This window comes from Festucalex cinctus, chromosome 16, assembly GCF_051991245.1.
Source record: "Festucalex cinctus isolate MCC-2025b chromosome 16, RoL_Fcin_1.0, whole genome shotgun sequence".
Classification (NCBI taxonomy): Eukaryota; Metazoa; Chordata; class Actinopteri; order Syngnathiformes; family Syngnathidae; genus Festucalex; species Festucalex cinctus.
In genome coordinates this window covers 868987-888535 of record NC_135426.1, presented here as the reverse complement: position 1 = coordinate 888535, position 19549 = coordinate 868987, and the positions used below count along the sequence as shown (strand labels likewise).

General features: G+C 39.0%; 2 long non-coding RNA genes across 2 annotated transcripts in view; one reads left to right on the top strand and one right to left on the bottom strand.

Moving 5' to 3' along the window:
• Positions 1 to 19549, top strand: part of LOC144003181 (uncharacterized) — a 32241-nt gene that overhangs the window by 8053 nt on the left and 4639 nt on the right. The gene's annotated exons all lie outside the window — the stretch shown is intronic.
• Positions 3521 to 5727, bottom strand: LOC144004064 (uncharacterized). The gene is made up of 3 exons (XR_013279196.1): positions 5077 to 5727; positions 4845 to 4928; positions 3521 to 4112 (listed from the first exon to the last, which is right to left on the bottom strand). It is a non-coding gene; the product is annotated as an uncharacterized LOC144004064 (long non-coding RNA).

Sequence of the window (19549 nt, the reverse complement as noted above, 5' to 3'; positions counted from 1 at the left end):
GCAAAGGGGGAAAAAGCATGACCACAGTGAATGTGCCAAAATAGGCCAAAATTGGACATTAAAAAATTCATAGCTCACTTCCTGTACATTTTAGCTACATGGTCCCAATAGACTTTTTTGTGCGTCTCGGGGTGCTACACGTGCCTGCCAATTTTTGTTGCTCTCGCTCAAACGTGCCGGGCTTGGTTTTTATTTTTCTATGCTAGGGGGCGCTATAGAGTCGCGTTGTTATAACGACTTCATAATATCAAATTTTTCGCCGGGCCTGAGGAGTGTGCAAAGTTCGGTGAGTTTTCGTGAATGTTTAGGTTCCCAAAATCGCGATTGTTTGCGGAGAATAAAGAAGAATAATAATAATAATAATAATAATAATAATAATAATAATAATAATAATAATAATAATAATTTTTACAAAAACAATAGGGACCTCGCAGCGGTCGCTGCTCGGGCCCTAATAATAATAATAATAATAATAATAATAATAATAATAATTTTTACAAAAACAATAGGGACCTCGCAGCGGTCGCTGCTCGGGCCCTAATAATAATAATAATAATAATAATAATAATAATTTTTACAAAAACAATAGGGACCTCGCAGCGGTCGCTGCTCGGGCCCTAACTAGAGCTGCGAGCAGCTATAAAGGGCCCTCGCAGCCCGGGCCACGTTGGGGTACTTGCACGTTGGGGTACTTGCACGTTAGGGTACTGGCACGTTGGGATACTGGCATATTGGAAGCAAAATTTCTTTGAAAATGGCATAATAAACGTTTACATGTAGAATATTTTTTTTGCCAGTGTGTGTCAAGCTCAACGGGTTTTGGTGATTGTTAAGACCTGCAAAAATCAGCGTCCTTATTTATTTTTAGGCAATGAGTTGCCTTGATTGGTATTTTTTGTAAAAGTGTATATATACATCATCGCTCGTTGTACTCATTGCACAATGTTACTTTTATTGTCCAAAGGGGCAATCAAAAATGACTAACACAAAATGGAAACGTACATACGTTTGGATCGGTGTGAAGCCAGTGAACAATTTGAGTGGTGGAAACTAAAAGAATATTCATTAATGACTTAGTTATCACACATAGAATGAGTTTTCATTTTTTGTACAAAATACCGTATGTGTGTTTTTTTTTTTATATATATATTATGCCTCAAGGGCTAGGTGGCGCTGTATTTATAACTGAATGTTGTCATAGAGATACCTTCAGGCCTTGATTATAAGCATACATGTCAAGTGTGGGATTTTTTTTGGAGCATGTACCGTGGAGTTATTATGCATATCCTTCATTCACGATATTGCTTTTAATGTCCACAGAAGCTATCAAAAATAAATAAAAATATATATATGTTTGGATAAGTCTGATGCCAGTGAACATTTTGAGTGGTGGAAACTAAAAGAATATTCATAAATGACTTAGTTATCACACTTAGAATGAGTTTACATTTTTTGTACAAAATACCGTATGTGGGGTATTTTTTTTTCACGCCTGAAGGGCGAGGTGGCGCTGCATATATAACTGAATTTTGTCATAGAGATACCTTCAGGCTTTGACTATAAACATACATGTCAAGTTTGGGATTTTTTGGAGCATGTACCGGGGAGTTATTAAGCATATCCTTTTTCAGTGCGAAACACAAAATTTGATGCCCCGCCCTCATCATATAGTATTTCCAAAAGTCAAGATTTTTCTGCCTGTAGTTGGCTCAGGTCTTGACATGGTCCAGGTCAAGTCTAAAGTCAGTCGGATGAAATGTGTAGGAGAAGTGGGCAAAAGTATGCCCCCTGAAAATGTGCAAAAATCGTCAAAAATGGGACATTCAAAAATTCATAGCTCACTTCCTGTTCATTTTAGCACATGGGTCCAAGAGACTTTTTTGTAGGTCTTGGACTCCCTCATACACCTAAAAATTTTCGTAGATCTTGCTTAAACGTACAATCGGGGCTGCTTCGTTAAAAATTTCTAGGGGGCGCTATTGAGTCATTTTTGTAAAAATAGGACAATACATGATAAAATATTGCTCATTTTGCCAGGCCAGATGTGTGTGCCAAGTTTCATGAGTTTCTGCGCATGTTTAGACCATCAAAACTAGCGTTGTTTTCTTGGCGAACAGTGCTTAGCCACGCCCACAGCGATTCGCGAAAACTCACAAACTTCGTGTTGTGACATCATGAAGGCCGAAACCCCCATCTGAGCAAATATGAGGTTGGTCCAGTTAACGTGTTTGGAGAAAAATGTACAAGAAAATTCGTAAGAAAAAAAATTGCCACTAGGTGGCGCTATCAGTTAGATGAAATATAAGTTCGTAGATGTCTTAAGGGCTGGACTCTCATCAAATGTGTGAAATTTTGAGAAGATAGGATCATCTCGGTCAAGTTCATGCAGCTTTTATTGTCACGAAAAATCTTCAGACTTTGCGTCACCGTAGCGGCCACGCCCTTTGGCGAAAAGTTACAATATTCGGTGTGGGGCATCATCAACATCTTAAGGCTTTTCTGACCAATTTTCAACTGGATCCCTTCAACGAGCTCAGCACAGTAGCTAAAAACGTAAAGTATGACATTTATTGTAACCACTAGGTGGCGCTATATTTATAACTGAATTTTTTCATATAGGTGTTTTCAGGCCGTGACTATTACGTTGCCTGAGAAGTTTGAGATTTTTTGGAGCTTGTACATGGGAGTTATTCAGCATTTGCTCTTTCTGGACAAATGAAATTTTAAAGGCAATATTTGATGCCCCGCCCCCGTCATATAGTATTTCGAAAAGGCAAGATTTTTTGCCCAGCTGTTCTCTTAGGTCTTGAGATGATAAATGCCAAGTTTGAAGTCAATGGGATGAAAAATGTTTGCATAGGGGGGAAAAGCATGACCACAGTGAATGTGCCAAAATAGGCCAAAATTGGACATTAAAAAATTCATAGCTCACTTCCTGTACATTTTAGGAAATGGCTTCCACTGACTTTTTTGTGCGTCTCGGAGTGCTACACGTGCCTGCCAATTTTCGTAGCTCTAGCTCAAACGGGCCGGGATTGGTTTTTATTTTTCTACGCTAGGTGGCGCTATAGAGTCGCGTTGTTATGACAACTACATAATATCAAATTTTTCGCCGGGCCCGAAGAGACTGCAAAGTTTGGTGAGTTTTCGTAAATGTTTAGGCCCTCAAAAATGCGATCGTTTGCGGAGAATAAAGAAGAAGAAGAAGAAGAAGAAGAATAACTAGAGCTGCGAGCAGCTATAAAGGGCCCTCGCAACCCGGGCCACGTTGGGGTATATGCAAGTCGGGGGACTTGCACGTTGGGGTACTGTTAAATAGACAAGGACCATGGAAAATAGAAATGCATTTGCCGTGCCTTGTGTGTAAAAAGGTGCAGTAAAAGGCCAAAAATGATGCACAATTCCCAAAATAAATTCAAAAGTGTGGACTTTCTGATGTGTGTGCAAAGTTTCATGAAAAGTCGCTCGTTTGATATTCAAAACCAGCATCTGTTTATTTGAAAACATTGCATGGCACAGAGATGGTGTGTGATCAAATAAAAAGCTTTTTGATGACTCTTAATGTGGTGTCGCTGTGCAACACATATGTATTCATGACATAGTGAAGTATTGTGACAGTTTTGTAGGGTCCAGCAAACAGTAAATGTGTGACAGTTATTCAAGAAAAAATGTAGCTTTGAAGCAGGCTAACCAATGACATCATCTAAAGGGGAAAAAAGCACATGAGCAAGCATAGGTATAAGTAGAGGAGAAAAAGAGATGAAAGAAGTGCGAGAGATGGAACAGGAGAGGAATGCAGCTGTTTATGTATAGCTGTTGTAACAGGACAGATTAAATAACACTTTAACCTGGGGTTAACAGCGCCCTAGGACAGATAAACTCTTTAGTGTAAAAGTTTTCTGGGACAGATGAATCCCTTGGGGTCAAAGAGTTTGGGTTAGCACATAGTCTGTCTTAGGATAATGTAACCTCCATGGATGAATTAGTCCTAGGACGCTTTGACCTGCGGGCTAAAACTTCAGGGGGGTTAACCTGTCCTGTTATATTGTGATCATCGTCTTCGTGCATGTCCTCAGTGGCTTCTTCTGTCTGTGTGGCAGCATTTGATACATCTGTAGAACAAAAAAGAATGAAGAATCATGTTAGATCTGTGAAGTTTGGTTGTCTTAGGTGTAGTTTACAGAACAGTCGTGTGCATATTTTTAGCATGGTAGTGTCTTAATACAAATGCATATTATGTAATGCACTGTATATGGATATTACAGACGTAATATTTGACGGTGATCTTATATTCATAGTTTTTGCCCGTTAATAAATAATATAGCTAGTAAGTAATAAGACACGCAAAAATGGTATAGTTGAATCCTCTGGGTCAAAAAGCAATGTTTTAGGATTGTGTGATGAAATGATGAATAAAAGTAAGGATACGACAGGTACATAAATGGTTATATATACACACGGACATATATATTTATACAGTATAACAGTGCCGCATGTATTGGTTTTAAGGAAAGAGTTGAAAAGCAGTGTTCAGAAAAAAGCATAAGACGCACAAAGTACCATTTCACTACATGTAATAAGTTGTCAAGTAGACATGTGAATTAAGTGGTTAAGATAGTGGCTACTGTGCAAGTAAGCTTCAATTGTCTCTAAAAGGTTAGCATATGTGTTCTACATGATATCAATGGCTAGACGTGCTCGTGGAGAAACATTACAAACAGAAAAACACACTAAAGGTGCCTTTAACAAACCTGTTAATAAATGAGAACTTAATACATATATGTATGGCATACTGTATATGATTGAGAAAGTTGTCCTGTTTAATTTATGTATTGTATACTTACGGGAAAAAGTTGGCAATCTTTGCGTATGGAGATGATTAGAGGGTCTTTATCAAAAGAGAATTTGCTTGTTGATTTGTTCATGTTCTGTAGAAAAGCAAAGGAGTAGAAATAAATACAGTATCATACTTCATAAACATACAAGAAATTTGTAGCTGTATTAACCATTGTTGGTATTTGAAGTGATAATTTAGGAATAGAAGTGTAGTGATTGCAGAATTTATAGAGTGCTTACCTTGTATGACTTTGTAGATGGAAATGTCTTTTGTTGAAAGAGCTCTTTGTTGTCTACTATATATGCAAGGACAAGCATAAGTAGGTGTGGTTATGAAGTACTTGACCATTGAAATAAAGCAGTGGTATCAAATGTATGGACCGTGGTTTGGCTCAGGCCTGCAAAGGGGTTTAATGTGGCACAAGAGATAATCTTGTAAGGTACAAAAAATAATAATAATATAATAGGTATGCCTCTGAGTTTTCACAAATCTAGGTCAAGTCAAGTCATCTTTAGTTATTTTGCGCTTGAATCATCCAATCGGAAATGCTCCATAAAAAATGTATAGAGGGTGCGATTTATTGCAAATTGCACAAGAAATCTCTAAAAATTCATGTTAATGACAAGTCTGATGTGTGTGCAAAGTTTCACGAGTTTTCACACATGTATAGATAAAAAAAAACAAAGCAGCACTTTACTTGGCAACCAATGCATCGCTATAGCAGCAGCGTGCGACAAAATAAAAAACTTTCGATAAATTTGCATCTTAAACATCTTAAGATGAAACACACCAAGTTTGAACACGGTCGGATGAATTTTGTAGGAGGAGTTAAAATATGACCCCTAAAAAAGGCCACAAAAAAAGTCTACAAATCCCATCATAAATCAAAATGGCGGACTTCCTGTTTGGTTTAGCACATGGTTCCAAGAGACTTTTTTGTACATCGTGGGCTCTTATGTATGCCTCTAAATTATCATAGCGCTAGGTGAAACGTACAACCGGGAATGCTTCGTTAAAGAGGAGTTTTTTAGCTCAAAATGTGATGCCCGGCCCCTACGGGACTTCCTGTTGGGTTTAGCACATGGCACCAAGAGACTTTTTTGTACATCGTGGGCTGTTACATTTGTCTCCAAATTTTCGTAGCTCTAGCTGCTTCGTACAACTGGGAATGCTTCATTAAGAAGTAATTTTTTCCTTTGCAAACTGTGCATGCCACGGCAACAGCGTGCGACAAAATAAAAAGCTTTCAATAACTTTTCATCTTCAACATCTTAAGATGAATCACACCAAGTTTGGAGATGATCGGATAAACTCTGTAGGAGGAGTTCGTTAAAATAAGACCCCTATGAAATGGCCCAAAAAATGGCAACACGTTCCAAAGTAAATCAAAATGGCGGACTTCCTGTTCGGTTTAGCATATGGTTCAAAAAGAGTTTTTTGTACCTTGAGGGCTGTTACATGTCTTCAAATATTGGTAACTCTAGGTGAAATGTACAGCCGGGAATGCTTCATTAAGTTAGAATTTTGAAACACAAAATTTGATGCCTCGCCTCTGGCGGACTTCCTGTTAGGTTTAGCATATGGCACCAACAGGCTTTTTTGTAGATCATAGTCTGTTACATATGTGTACCAATTTTCGTAGCCCTAGATTAAACGTACCACCGGCAATGCTTCGTTAAGTAAGAATTTTGAAACTGTAAATTTGATGCCCCGCCACCGTCATATAGTATGTCAAAAACTTTAGATTTTTTACCATGATGTTGTCCCAGGTGTTGAGATGGTACAGCCCAAGTTTGAAGTCAATCGGGTTAACCGTGTAGGAGAAGCGGGCAAAAGTATGACCCCTGTAAATGTGCAAAAATGGGCCAAAATTGGACATTCAAATACTCATACCTCACTTCCTGTCTATTTTAGGGTACACATATCAAAGAGGTTTTTGTTCATCTGGATGTGCTACAGGTGCCACACAATTTTCGTAGCCATAGGACAATCGTAGCGGGACAGGGATCCGTTAAACCTATGTAGGTGGCGCTACAGAGCCATTTTTCTGTTATCATGTATGGCGACTTTAAAATATCAAATTTTTCGCCAGACCCGATCTGCGTGTAAAGTTTGGTGAGTTTTCGTTCATGTTTAGTGCCTCAAAAATGTGGTTGTTTGCGGAAAAGAATAATAACAAAGAAGAAGAAGAATAATAATAACTAGAGCTGCGAGCAGCTATAAAGGGCCCTCGCAACCCGGGCCACGTTGGGGTATTTGCACGTCGGGGTACTGGCATGTTGGGGTACTGTCAAATAGGAAACCATCTAAATTGTAAACGTTTTTGCCATGCTTTGTGTTTTTAAAGTTTCATGGAAAGGCCAAAAACGATGCACAATTAACAAAATAAAATCAAAATGGATTGGCACATGGCTATATAGAATACTTTTTGAATATATTCGGCATGCCTGCCAATATTCACACATCTAGCTGAATCATATAATCGGAAAGACTTCATAAAAATGTCTAGAGGGCGCTATTGAGCCATTTATTACAAATAGCACAACAAATCTCTAAATAAAATATTCATGTTCTAGACAGGTCTGGTGCGTGTGCAAAGTTTTGTGAGTTTTCACCCATATTTAGACTCTCAAAAAAGCATTTTTCTTCACAAACAATGCATGGCTACAGCAAAGGCGTGTGACAAAATAAAAAAATTCAATAACTTTTCATCTTAAATATCTTAAGATGAAACACGCCAAAGAATGAAGACGATCTGATAAGTTCTGTTGAAAATATGACCCCTATAAAAGGCCCCAAAAAATGGCTACAAATACCAAAGTAAATCAAAATGGCAGACTTCCTTTTTGATTCAGCATATGGCTTTAGAAACCTTTTTGTAAGTCTTAGGCTGATAGGTATCCCAATTTTTACAAATCTAGCTGAATCATAAAACACAAAACATTTGCAAAAGCTTCATAAAAATGTCTAGAGGGCGCTATTGAACCATTTATTGCAAATTGAATAAGAAATCTCTAAAATATTCATGCTGATGACAAGCCTGATGTGTGTGTAAAGTTTCATGAGTTTTTGCACATGTTTAGACCAAAAAAAAAAAGTAACATTTTACTTGGCAAACAATGCATCGCCATGACAACGGCGTGCGACAAAATAAATAACTTTCGATAACTTTGCATCTTAAACATCTTAAGATGAAGCACACCAAGTTTAAAGACAGTCGGATAAATTTTGTAGGAGGAGTTCGTTAAAATATGACCCCTAAAAAAGGCCACAAAAAATGGCTACAAATCCCAACGTAAATCAAAATGGTGGACTTCCTGATTGGTTTAGCATATTGCTCCAAGAGACTTTTTTTGTACATCCTGAGCTCTTATGTTTGCCTGCAAATTATCATAGCTTTAGGTGTTTAATCAAAACGCAAAATATGGTGTGCAATTCCCATGCATTGCTATGGCAACAGCGTGTGACAAAATAAAAAACTTTCGATTACTTTGCATCTTAAACATCTTAAGATGAAACATACCAAGTTTGAAGACAGTCGGATAAATTTTGTAGGAGGGGTTCGTTAAAATATGACCCCTGAAAAAGGCCACAAAAAATGGCAACAAATCCCATCATAAATCAAAATGGCGGACTTCCTGTTTGGTTTAGCCCATGGTTCCAAGAGACTTTTTTGTACATCGTGGGCTCTTATGTATGCCTGCAAATTATCATAGCGCTAGGTGAAACGTACAACCGGGAATGCTTAGTTAAAGAGGAGTTTTTTAGCTCAAAATGTGATGCCCGGCCCCTGGGGGACTTCCTGTTGCGTTTAGCACATGGCACCAAGAGACATTTTTGTAGATCCTGGGCTGTTACATATGTCTACAATTTTTCATAGCTCTAGCTGCTTCGTACAACTGGGAATGCTTCATTAAGAAGGATTTTTTTCCTTTGCAAAAAGTGCATGCCACGATAACAGCATGTGACGAAATAAAAAACTTTCAATAACTTTTCATTTTCAACATCTTAAGATGAATCACACCAAGTTTGAAGATGATCGGATAAACTCTGTAGGAGGAGTTTGTTAAAATATGACCCCTATGAAATGGCCAAAAAAAATGGCAACACATTCCAAAGTAAATCAAAATGGCGGACGTCCTGTTAGGTTTAGCATATGGTTCAAAAAGAGTTTTTTGTAAATCGAGGGCTGTTATATACCTCTACAAATTTTGGTAACTCTAGGTGAAACGTACAGCCGGGTATGCTTTGTTAAAGAGGAGTTTTTTTTTAGCTCAAAATGTGATGCCCGGCCCCTGGGGGACTTCCTGTTGGGTTTAGCACAGGGCACCAGGAGACTTTTTTGTACATCTTGGGCTGTTACATATGTCTACAAATTTTCGTAGCTCTAGCTGCTTCGTACAACTGGCAATGCTTCTTTAAGGATATTTTTTTTCCTTTGCAAACAGTGCATGCCATGACAACAGCGTGCGACGAAATACAAAGCTTTCAATAACTTTTCATCTTCAACATCTTAAGATGAATCACACCAAGTTTGAAGATGATCGGATAAACACTGTAGGAGGAGTTCGTTAAAATAAGACTCCAATGAAATGGCCAAAAAAATGGCAACACGTTCCAAAATAAATCAAAATGGTGGACTTCCTGTTAGGTTTAGCATATGGTTCAAAAAGAGTTTTTTGTAGGTCATAGCCTGTTACATATGTGTACCAATTTTCGTAGCTCTAGATTAAACGTACAACCGGCAATGCCTCGTGAAGTAAGAATTTTTAAACTCTAAATTTGATGCGCCGCCGCCGTCATATAGTATATCAAAAACTTTTCATTTTTCACAATGATGTTGTCCCAGGTGTTGAGATGGTACATCCCAAGTTTGAAGTCAATCGGGTTAACCGTGTAGGAGAAGCGGGCAAAAGTATGACCCCTGTAAATGTGCAAAAATTGGCAAAAATTGGACATTTAAATACTCATACCTCACTTTCTGTCTATTTTAGGGTACACACTTCAAAGAGGTTTTTGTTCATTGGGATGTGCTACAGGTGCCACACAATTTTCATAGCCGTCGGACAATCGTAGCGGGACAGGGATCCGTTTAACCTATGTAGGGGGCGCTAAGGAGCCATTTTTCTGTTATCATGTATGGCGACTTTAAAATATCAAATTTTTCGCCAGGCCTGATGTGCGTGTAAAGTTTGGTGAGTTTTCGGTCACGTTTAGTGTCTCAAAAATGCGATTGTTTGCGGAGAAGAATAATAATAAGAATAATAATAAGAAGAATTCCTACAAAAACAATAGGGCCTCGCAGCGGCACCGCCGCCGCCGCTGCTCGGGCCCTAACTAGAGCTGCGAGCAGCTATAAAGGGCCCTCGCAACCCGGGCCACGTTGGGGTATTTGCACGTCGGGGTACTGGCATGTTGGGGTACTGTCAAATAGGAAACCATCTAAATTTTAAACGTTTTTGCCATGCTTTGTGTTTGTAAAGTTTCATGGAAAGGCCAAAAATGATGCACAATTAACAAAATAAAATCAAAATGGATTGGCACATGGCTATATAGAATACTTTTTGAATATATTAGGCATGCCTGCCAATATTCACACATCTAGCTGAATCATATAATCGGAAAGACTTCATAAAAATGTCTAGAGGGCGCTATTGAAGCATTTATTGCAAATTTAATAAGAAATCTCTAAAATATTCATGCTTATGACAAGCCTGATTGATGTGTGTGTAAAGTTTCATGAGTTTTTGCACATGTTTAGACCAAAAAAAAAAAGCAGCATTTTACTTGGCAAACAATGCATCGCCATGAAACGGCGTGCGACAAAATAAATAACTTTCGATAACTTTGTATCTTAAACATCTTAAGATGAAGCACACCAAGTTTGAAGACAGTCGGATAAATTTTGTAGGAGGAGTTCGTTAAAATATGACCCCTAAAAAAGGCCACAAAAAATGGCTACAAATCCCAACGTAAATCAAAATGGTGGACTTCCTGATTGGTTTAGCATATGGCTCCAAGAGACTTTTTTGTACATCCTGAGCTCTTATGTTTGCCTGCAAATTATCATAGCTTTAGGTGAAACGTACAACCGGGAATGCTTCGTTAAAGAGGAGTTTTTTCCTCAAAATGTGATGACCGGCCCCTACGGGACTTCCTGTTGGGTTTAGCACATGGCACCAAGAGACTTTTTTGTACATCGTGGGCTGTTAAATTTGTCTCCAAATTTTCGTAGCTCTAGCTGCTTCGTACAACTGGGAATGCTTCATTAAGAGGGAATTTTTTCCTTTGCAAACTGTGCATGCCACGGCAACAGCGTGCGACGAAATAAAAAGCTTTCAATAACTTTTCATCTTCAACATTTTAAGATGAATCACACCAAGTTTGGAGATGATCGGATAAACTCTGTAGGAGGAGTTCGTTAAAATAAGACCCCTATGAAATGGCCCAAAAAATGGCAACACGTTCCAAAGTAAATCAAAATGGCGGACTTCCTGTTCGGTTTAGCATATGGTTCAAAATGAGTTTTTTGTACCTTGAGGGCTGTTACATATGTCTTCAAATGTTGGTAACTCTAGTTGAAATGTACAGCCGGGAATGCTTCATTAAATAAGAATTTTGAAACACAAAATTTGATGCCTCGCCTCTGGCGGACTTCCTGTTAGGTTTAGCATATGGCACCAACAGGCTTTTTTGTAGATCATAGTCTGTTACATATGTGTACCAATTTTCGTGGCTCTCAATTAAACGTACCACCGGCAATGCTTTGTTAAGTAAGAATTTTGAAACTGTAAATTTGATGCCCCGCCACCGTCATATAGTATGTCAAAAACTTTAGATTTTTTACCATGATGTTGTCCCAGGTGTTGAGATGGTACAGCCCAAGTTTGAAGTCAATCGGGTTAACCGTGTAGGAGAAGCGGGCAAAAGTATGACCCCTGTAAATGTGCAAAAATGGGCCAAAATTGGACATTCAAATACTCATACCTCACTCCCTGTCTATTTTAGGGTACACATATCAAAGAGGTTTTTGTTCATCTGGATGTGCTACAGGTGCCACACAATTTTCGTAGCCATAGGACAATTGTAGCGGGACAGGGATCCGTTAAACCTATGTAGGTGGCGCTACAGAGCCATTTTTCTGTTATCATGTATGGCGACTTTAAAATATCAAATTTTTCGCCAGGCCCGATCTGCGTGTAAAGTTTGGTGAGTTTTCGTTCATGTTTAGTGCCTCAAAAATGTGGTTGTTTGCGGAAAAGAATAATAACAAAGAAAAAGAAGAAGAAGAAGAATAATAATAAGAATTCCTTCAGGAACAATAGGGACCTCGCAGCGGTCGCTGCTCGGGCCCTAATAAGAATTCCTTCAGGAACAATAGGGACCTCGCAGCGGTCGCTGCTCGGGCCCTAATAATAATTCTTACAAAAACAAGAGGGACCTCGCAGCGGTCGCTGCTCGGGCCCTAATAATAATAATTTTTACAAAAACAATAGGGACCTCGCAGCGGTCGCTGCTCGGGCCCTAATAATAATAATAATAATAATAATAATAATAATAATAATAATAATAATAATAATAATAATTTTTACAAAAACAATAGGGACCTCGCAGCGGTCGCTGCTCGGGCCCTAATAATAATAATAATAATAATAATAACTAGAGCTGCAAGCAGCTATAAAGGGCCCTCGCAGCCCGGGCCACGTTGGGGTCCTTGCACGTTGGGGTACTGGCATATTGGAAGCAAAATTTCTTTGAAAATGGCATAATAAACGTTTACATGTAGAATATTTTTTTTTTGCCAGTGTGTGTCAAGCTCAACGGGTTTTGGTGGTTGTTAAGACCTGCAAAAATCAGCGTCTTTTTTTATTTTTAGGCAATGAGTTGCCCTGATTGGTATTTTTTGTAAAAGTGTATATACACATCATCGCTCGTTGTACTCATTGCACAATGTTACTTTTATTGTCCAAAGGGGCAATCAAAAATGAATAAAACAAAATGGAAACGTACATACGTTTGGATCGGTGTGAAGCCAGTGAACAATTTGAGTGGTGGAAACTAAAAGAATATTCATAAATGACTTAGTTATCACACTTAGAATGAGTGTACATTTTTTGTACAAAACACCGTATGTGGGTTTTTATATATATATATATATATATATAAATGCCTCAAGGGCTAGGTGGCGCTGTATTTATAACTGAATGTTGTCATAGAGATACCTTCAGGCCTTGATTATAAGCATACATGTCAAGTGTGGGATTTTTTTTGGAGCATGTACCGTGGAGTTATTAAGCATAACCTTCATTCACGATATTGCTTTTAATGTCCATAAAGGCTATCAAAAATAAATAAAAATATATATATGTTTGGATAAGTCTGATGCCAGTGAACATTTTGAGTGGTGGAAACTAAAAGAATATTCATAAATGACTTAGTTATCACACTTAGAATGAGTGTACATTTTTTGTACAAAACACCGTATGTGGGTTTTTATATATATATATATATATATATATAAATGCCTCAAGGGCTAGGTGGCGCTGTATTTATAACTGAATGTTGTCATAGAGATACCTTCAGGCCTTGATTATAAGCATACATGTCAAGTGTGGGATTTTTTTTGGAGCATGTACCGTGGAGTTATTAAGCATATCCTTCATTCACGATATTGCTTTTAATGTCCATAAAGGCTATCAAAAATAAATAAAAATATATATATGTTTGGTCTGATGCCAGTGAACATTTTGAGTGGTGTAAACTAAAAGAATATTCATAAATGACTTAGTTATCACACTTAGAATGAGTTTACATTTTTTGTACAAAATACCGTATGTGGGGTATTTTTTTTTATGCCTCAAGGGCTAGGTGGCGCTGCATATATAACTGAATGTTGTCATAGAGATAACTTCAGGCCTTGACGATAAACATACATGTCAAGTTTGGGATTTTTTTGGAGCATGTACCGGGGAGTTATCAAGCATATCCTTTTTCATTGCGAAACACAAATTTTGATGCCCCGCCCTCATCATATAGTATTTTGAAAAGTCAAAATTTTTCCCCCTGTCGTTGGCTCAGGTCTTGACATGGTCCAGGCCAAGTCTTAACTCAGTCGGATGAAACGTGTAGGAGAAGTGGGCAAAAGTCTGCCCCCTGTGAATGTGCAAAAATTGTCAAAAATGGGACATTCAAAAATTCGTAGCTCACTTCCTGTTCATTTTAGCACATGGGTACAAGAGACTTTTTTGTAGGTCTTGGGCTCCCTCATACACCTAAAAATATTCGTCGTTCTTGCTTAAACGTACAACTGGGGCTGTTTCGTTAAAGATTTCTAGGGGGCGCTATTGAGTCATTTTTGTAAAAATAGCACAATCGCCGATAAAAAATTGCTCATTTTGGCAGGCCAGCTGTGTGTGCCAAGTTTCGTGTGTTTCTGTGCCAGTTTAGGCCCTCAAAATTGGCGTTGTTTTCTTGGCGAACAGCGCTTAGCCACGCCCACAGCGACTCGCGAAAACTCACAAACTTCGTGTTGTGACATCATGAAGGCCGAAACCCTCATCTGAGCAAATATGAGGTAGGTCCAGTTAACGTGTTTGGAGAAAAACGTAGAAGAAAATTCGTAAGAAAAAAAATTGCCACTAGGTGGCGCTATCAGTTAGATGAAATGTAAGTTAGTAGATGTCTTTAGAGCTGGACTCTCATCAATTGTGTACAATTTTGAGAAGATAGCATCATCTCGGTCAAGTTAATGCAGCTTTTGTTGTCACGAGAAATCTTCAGACTTTGCGGCACCGTAGCGGCCACGTCCTTTGGCGAAAAGTTACAATATTCGGTGTGGGGCATGATCAACATCTTAAGGCTTTTCTGACCAATTTTCAACTGGATCCCTTCAACGAGCTCAGCACAGTAGCTAAAAACGTAAAGTATGACAATTATTGTTACCACTAGGTGGCGCTACATGGATAACTGAATTTTATCATATAGATGTTTTCAGGCCGTGACTATTAAGTTGCCTGATAAGTTTGAGATTTTTTGGAGCTTGAACATGGGAGTTATTAAGCATTTGCTCTTTCTGGACAAATGAAATTTTAAAGGCAATATTTGATGCCCCGCCCCCGTCATATAGTATTTCGAAAAGGCAAGATTTTTTCCCCAGTTGTTCTCTCAGGTCTTGAGATGATAAATGCCAAGTTTGAAGTCAATTGGATGAAAAATGTTTGCAAAGGGGGAAAAAGCATGACCACAGTGAATGTGCCAAAATAGGCCAAAATTGGACATTAAAAAATTCATAGCTCACTTCCTGTACATTTTAGCTACATGGTCCCAATAGACTTTTTTGTGCGTCTCGGGGTGCTACACGTGCCTGCCAATTTTCGTTGCTCTAGCTCAAACGTGCCGGGCTTGGTTTTTATTTTTCTACGCTAGGGGGCGCTATAGAGTCGCGTTGTTATGACGACTTCATCATATCAAATTTTTTGCCGGACCTGAGGAGTGTGCAAAGTTCGGTGAGTTTTCGTGAATGTTTAGGTACCCAAAATCGCGATTGTTTGCGGAGAATAAAGAAGAAGAAGAAGAAGAAGAAGAGGATTTTTACAAAAACAATAGGGACCTCGCAGCGGTCGCTGCTCGGGCCCTAATAATAAGAAGAATTCCTTCAAAAACAATAGGGCCTCGCAGCGGCACCGCCGCCGGTGCCGCCGCTGCTCGGGCCCTAACTAGAGCTGCAAGCAGCTATAAAGGGCCCTCGCAGCCCGGGCCACGTTGGGGTACTTGCACGTTGGGGTACTGGCAAGTTGGGGTACTGGCACAATGGGATAAAAATGAAAATGAAAATGGCATAATAAACCTTTACATGTGGATTTTTCTTTTGCCAGGTGTGATGAGTGTGTCAAGCTCAATGGGTTTTGGTGAATGTTAAGATCTGCAAAAATCAGTGTACTTTTTTATTTTTATGGAATGAGTTGCCCTGATTTGTATTTTTTGTAAAAGTATTTATACACATCATCACTCGTACTCATTGCACAATGTTTCTGTTATTGTCCATAGAGGCTATCAAAAATAAATAAAACAAAATAAAAAAGTACGTATGTTTGGATCGGTCTGATGCCAGTGAATATTTTGAGTGGTGGAAAGTAAAAGAATATTTATAAATGACTTAGATATCACACTGAGAATGAGTTTACAATTTTTGTAAAAATACCGTAAGTGGGGTATTTTTTTTCATGCCTCAAGGGCTAGGTGGCGCTGCATATATAACTGAATGTTGTCATAGAGATACCTTCAGGCCTTGACGATAAACATACATGTCAAGTTTGGGATTTTTTGGAGCATGTATCGGGGAGTTATTAAGCATATCCTTTTTCAGTGCGAAACACAAATTTTGATGCCCCGCCTTCATCATATAGTATTTCCAAAAGTCAAGATTTTTCCGTCTGTTGTTGGCTCATGTCTTGGCATGGTCCAGGTCAAGTCTTAAGTCAGTCGGATGAAACCTGTAGGAGAAGTGGGCAAAAGTATGCCCCCTGTAAATGTGCAAAAATCGTCAAAAATGGGACATTCAAAAATTCGTAGCTCACTTCCTGTTCATTTTAGCATATGGGTCCAAGAGACTTTTTTTGTAGGTCTTGGGCTCCCTCATACACCTAAAAATATTCGTCGTTAAACGTACAACCGGCGCTGCTTGTTAAAAATTTCTAGGGGGCGCTATTGAGTCATTTTTGTAAAAATAGCACAATCAACAATAAAATATTGCTCATTTTACCAGGCCAGATGTGTGTGCCAAGTTTCATGAGTTTCTGTGCATGTTTAGACCCTCAAAACCGGCGTTGTTTTCTTGGCGAACAGCGCTTAGCCACGCCCACAGCAATTAGCGAAAACTCACAAACTTCGTGTTGTGACATCATGAAGGCTGAAACCCTCATCTGAGCAAATCTGAGGTAGGTCCAGTTAACGTGTTTGGACAAAAACGTAGAAGAAAATTCGTAAGAAAAAAAATGCCACTAGGTGCCGCTATCAGTAAGATGAAATATAAGTTCGTAGATGTCTTTAGGGCTGGACTCTCATCAAATGTGTGAAATTTTGAGAAGATCGGATCATCTCGGTCAAGTTAATGCAGTTTTTATTGTCACGAAAAATCTTCAGACTTTGCGTCACCGTAGCGGCCACGCCCTTTGGCGAAAAGTTACAATATTCGGTGTGGGGCATGATCAACAGCCAGCAGCGGCAGCTGCTCAGGCCCTAATAATTTTTACAAAAACAATAGGGACCTCGCAGCGGTCGCTGCTCGGGCCCTAATAAAAATCTATTCGTGTACTGGGAGACACATGAAAATACCTAAACAAATGTATATAAACTGGCACTCGCATTTCTCCACACCCCAGCTTCATCTGTGCCTTGTGAAAGAATATTTTCTAAAGCTGGTGAAATATTGTTCAAAAAAGAAACCGTTTAAAGCCAGCCACTGTGGGAAAGCTATTATTTCTGAATAAAAATGAATAACAAATTATCCTTAGCAATTGTTGTATTTTGTTCACATACTAAATTACTGACACAAGCACATTCAAATCTTTGTCTTAAGCAAATAGCCATTGAATTCTTAACAATGTTGACCTCTTGGGCTTTTAGACCACTTGATGGCGCCATAGAGTAAATGAAGCACCATGAAGCTTTGCTACATGTGCAAACCAATTGGCTGCAAAGCTTCATTGCTTCATGAGGCTTCATTTGAACATCGCTAGAAAATACACAAACACTAAGCACAGGCAGCTGATGGGCACATGGGAGAAAGCAAACAATCCTTTGGCACAAGCAGACTGCTGCAGCTAGCCTTAAATAGCTGCTGATTGCTTATTGGTGACAGGTGTGATCCAAGGGCACCACCTACTGTTCACAAGTACAAAGCACTAGGGGGAGACAAAGCACACCAGAGAACATACATAACAAAGATATCTTTAGTGATGGGATTTTCGGCTCTTTTCGGTGAGGCGATTCATTTGGATCGGCTCAGTAAAAAGACTCTCTACGGCTCTTTTAACTTTAGCTTTTCTTTTAAATATTTACGACAAATTTACCATACATCTTGATAAATGACTTGGTGAATTAAATATTGCACTCTACTGACTGCAAACAGCAACAATTATCAAGCAAAGAAAATGATTTTTTTCTCATTTTATTGAACAAATTAATAGGCTCCATACAATAAACAAGAAACAAAACTAAAACTTCAACTAACAACAATCAAAATAACAATCAAATAACAAAAATGGTGAGTAGTAATTTAACTGCAGCAGCAGAGAACAAAACAAAGATTAGCTACTCACCCCGTCCAGGATAAGATACCTTGCTTTATTTTAAATTTGCATAAAAAAAAAAAAAAAAAAAAAAAAAAAAAAACAACATATCAATTCAACTTGGACGGGCTGATCCGGCTCCTTCTCTCATCTGACTGGAAATCATTAGTTCTGCAAAGGGGGGGGGGGCATGCAGCGAAAAAAGAAAATTCTGGGAGTCCGAGTGTTAACCACTCGACCCCATATGGGTCGCGGGGGTACTGGGGGTGTTAACCTGCCATGCATGTCTTTGGAATGTGGGAGGAGACCAGAGTACCCGGATAAGACCCACATGGGCACGGGGAGAACATGCAAACTCCACCCAGGAAGGCTGGAGCCTGGAGTATTTATGTGTAATACATTTGAATTGAATCATTAAGTTTTTTTTCCCCCTCTGCATTTAAGATCAATTCTAATGTTTCAGTGCCTTACAATAATATTACACATTTCAAATTGTCTGTATGCCTTGGATATAGAGAGGAATAACCATTAAAAAGAAATATTGGCTTGATAATAACATGTATGATAGACGTTTGTTTCATTTCAACTCAACTATTCAATTTATTACTGTATTTTCAAGATTTGCTGGAAGAGGTTATGGTATTAGAAACAAGCTAGTATTTTTTATAATCTCTTGCATTGACAAATACTTTTTTTGTAACGGAATACTTGTGTCTTGGATTTGGAGTCATGATTGACAGCTTCCTCATAGCTGTCAATCATTCATGTTACCTTCAAGGGGCGAGTTACTGTATATTATTGGGTGACCTCAGCAGGAATTTGATTCTAAACGCTAAAACGCTTCTGCTCCAGAAGTCAGTCAGCCCACTTATCAGTAAGATAGCAAAAAAAAAAAAAAAGAAAGTAGAATGAATATTTACTTGGAATGAATATATTTACTTGGCAAGTTGACTTACAGTGTTGCACCCCTAAAATTTCAGGTTGGGAGCCATTGTGCTGCTGTGAAAAAAAATTAATAAATAAATTGCTACGGTGGGGGTGTGATGGATGGACCCAGAGGCGGAATAAACAGGCAGGGAGAAGTGGAATGACAGCAACTAGAATGACTTTATTGACTGTGTGAAACGTGGATAGACTTGGCATGACGAACTGGGGGTGAACTGGTATGACGAACGGGGGCAGAAAGGGCATGATGAACCTGGCGTGGACTGAGGCTGAGACTTGGCGTGGATGACTTGGCGTAGATGACTTGGAAGACTTGGCGTGGCGTGATGCAGAGACTGGGCGTGGCGTGATGCAGAGACTGGGCGTGGCGTGATGCAGAGACTGGGCGTGGCGTGATGCAGAGACTGGGCGTGGCGTGATGCAGAGACTTGGCGTGGCGTGATGCAGAGACTTGGCGTGGCAGACTTGGAAGACTTGG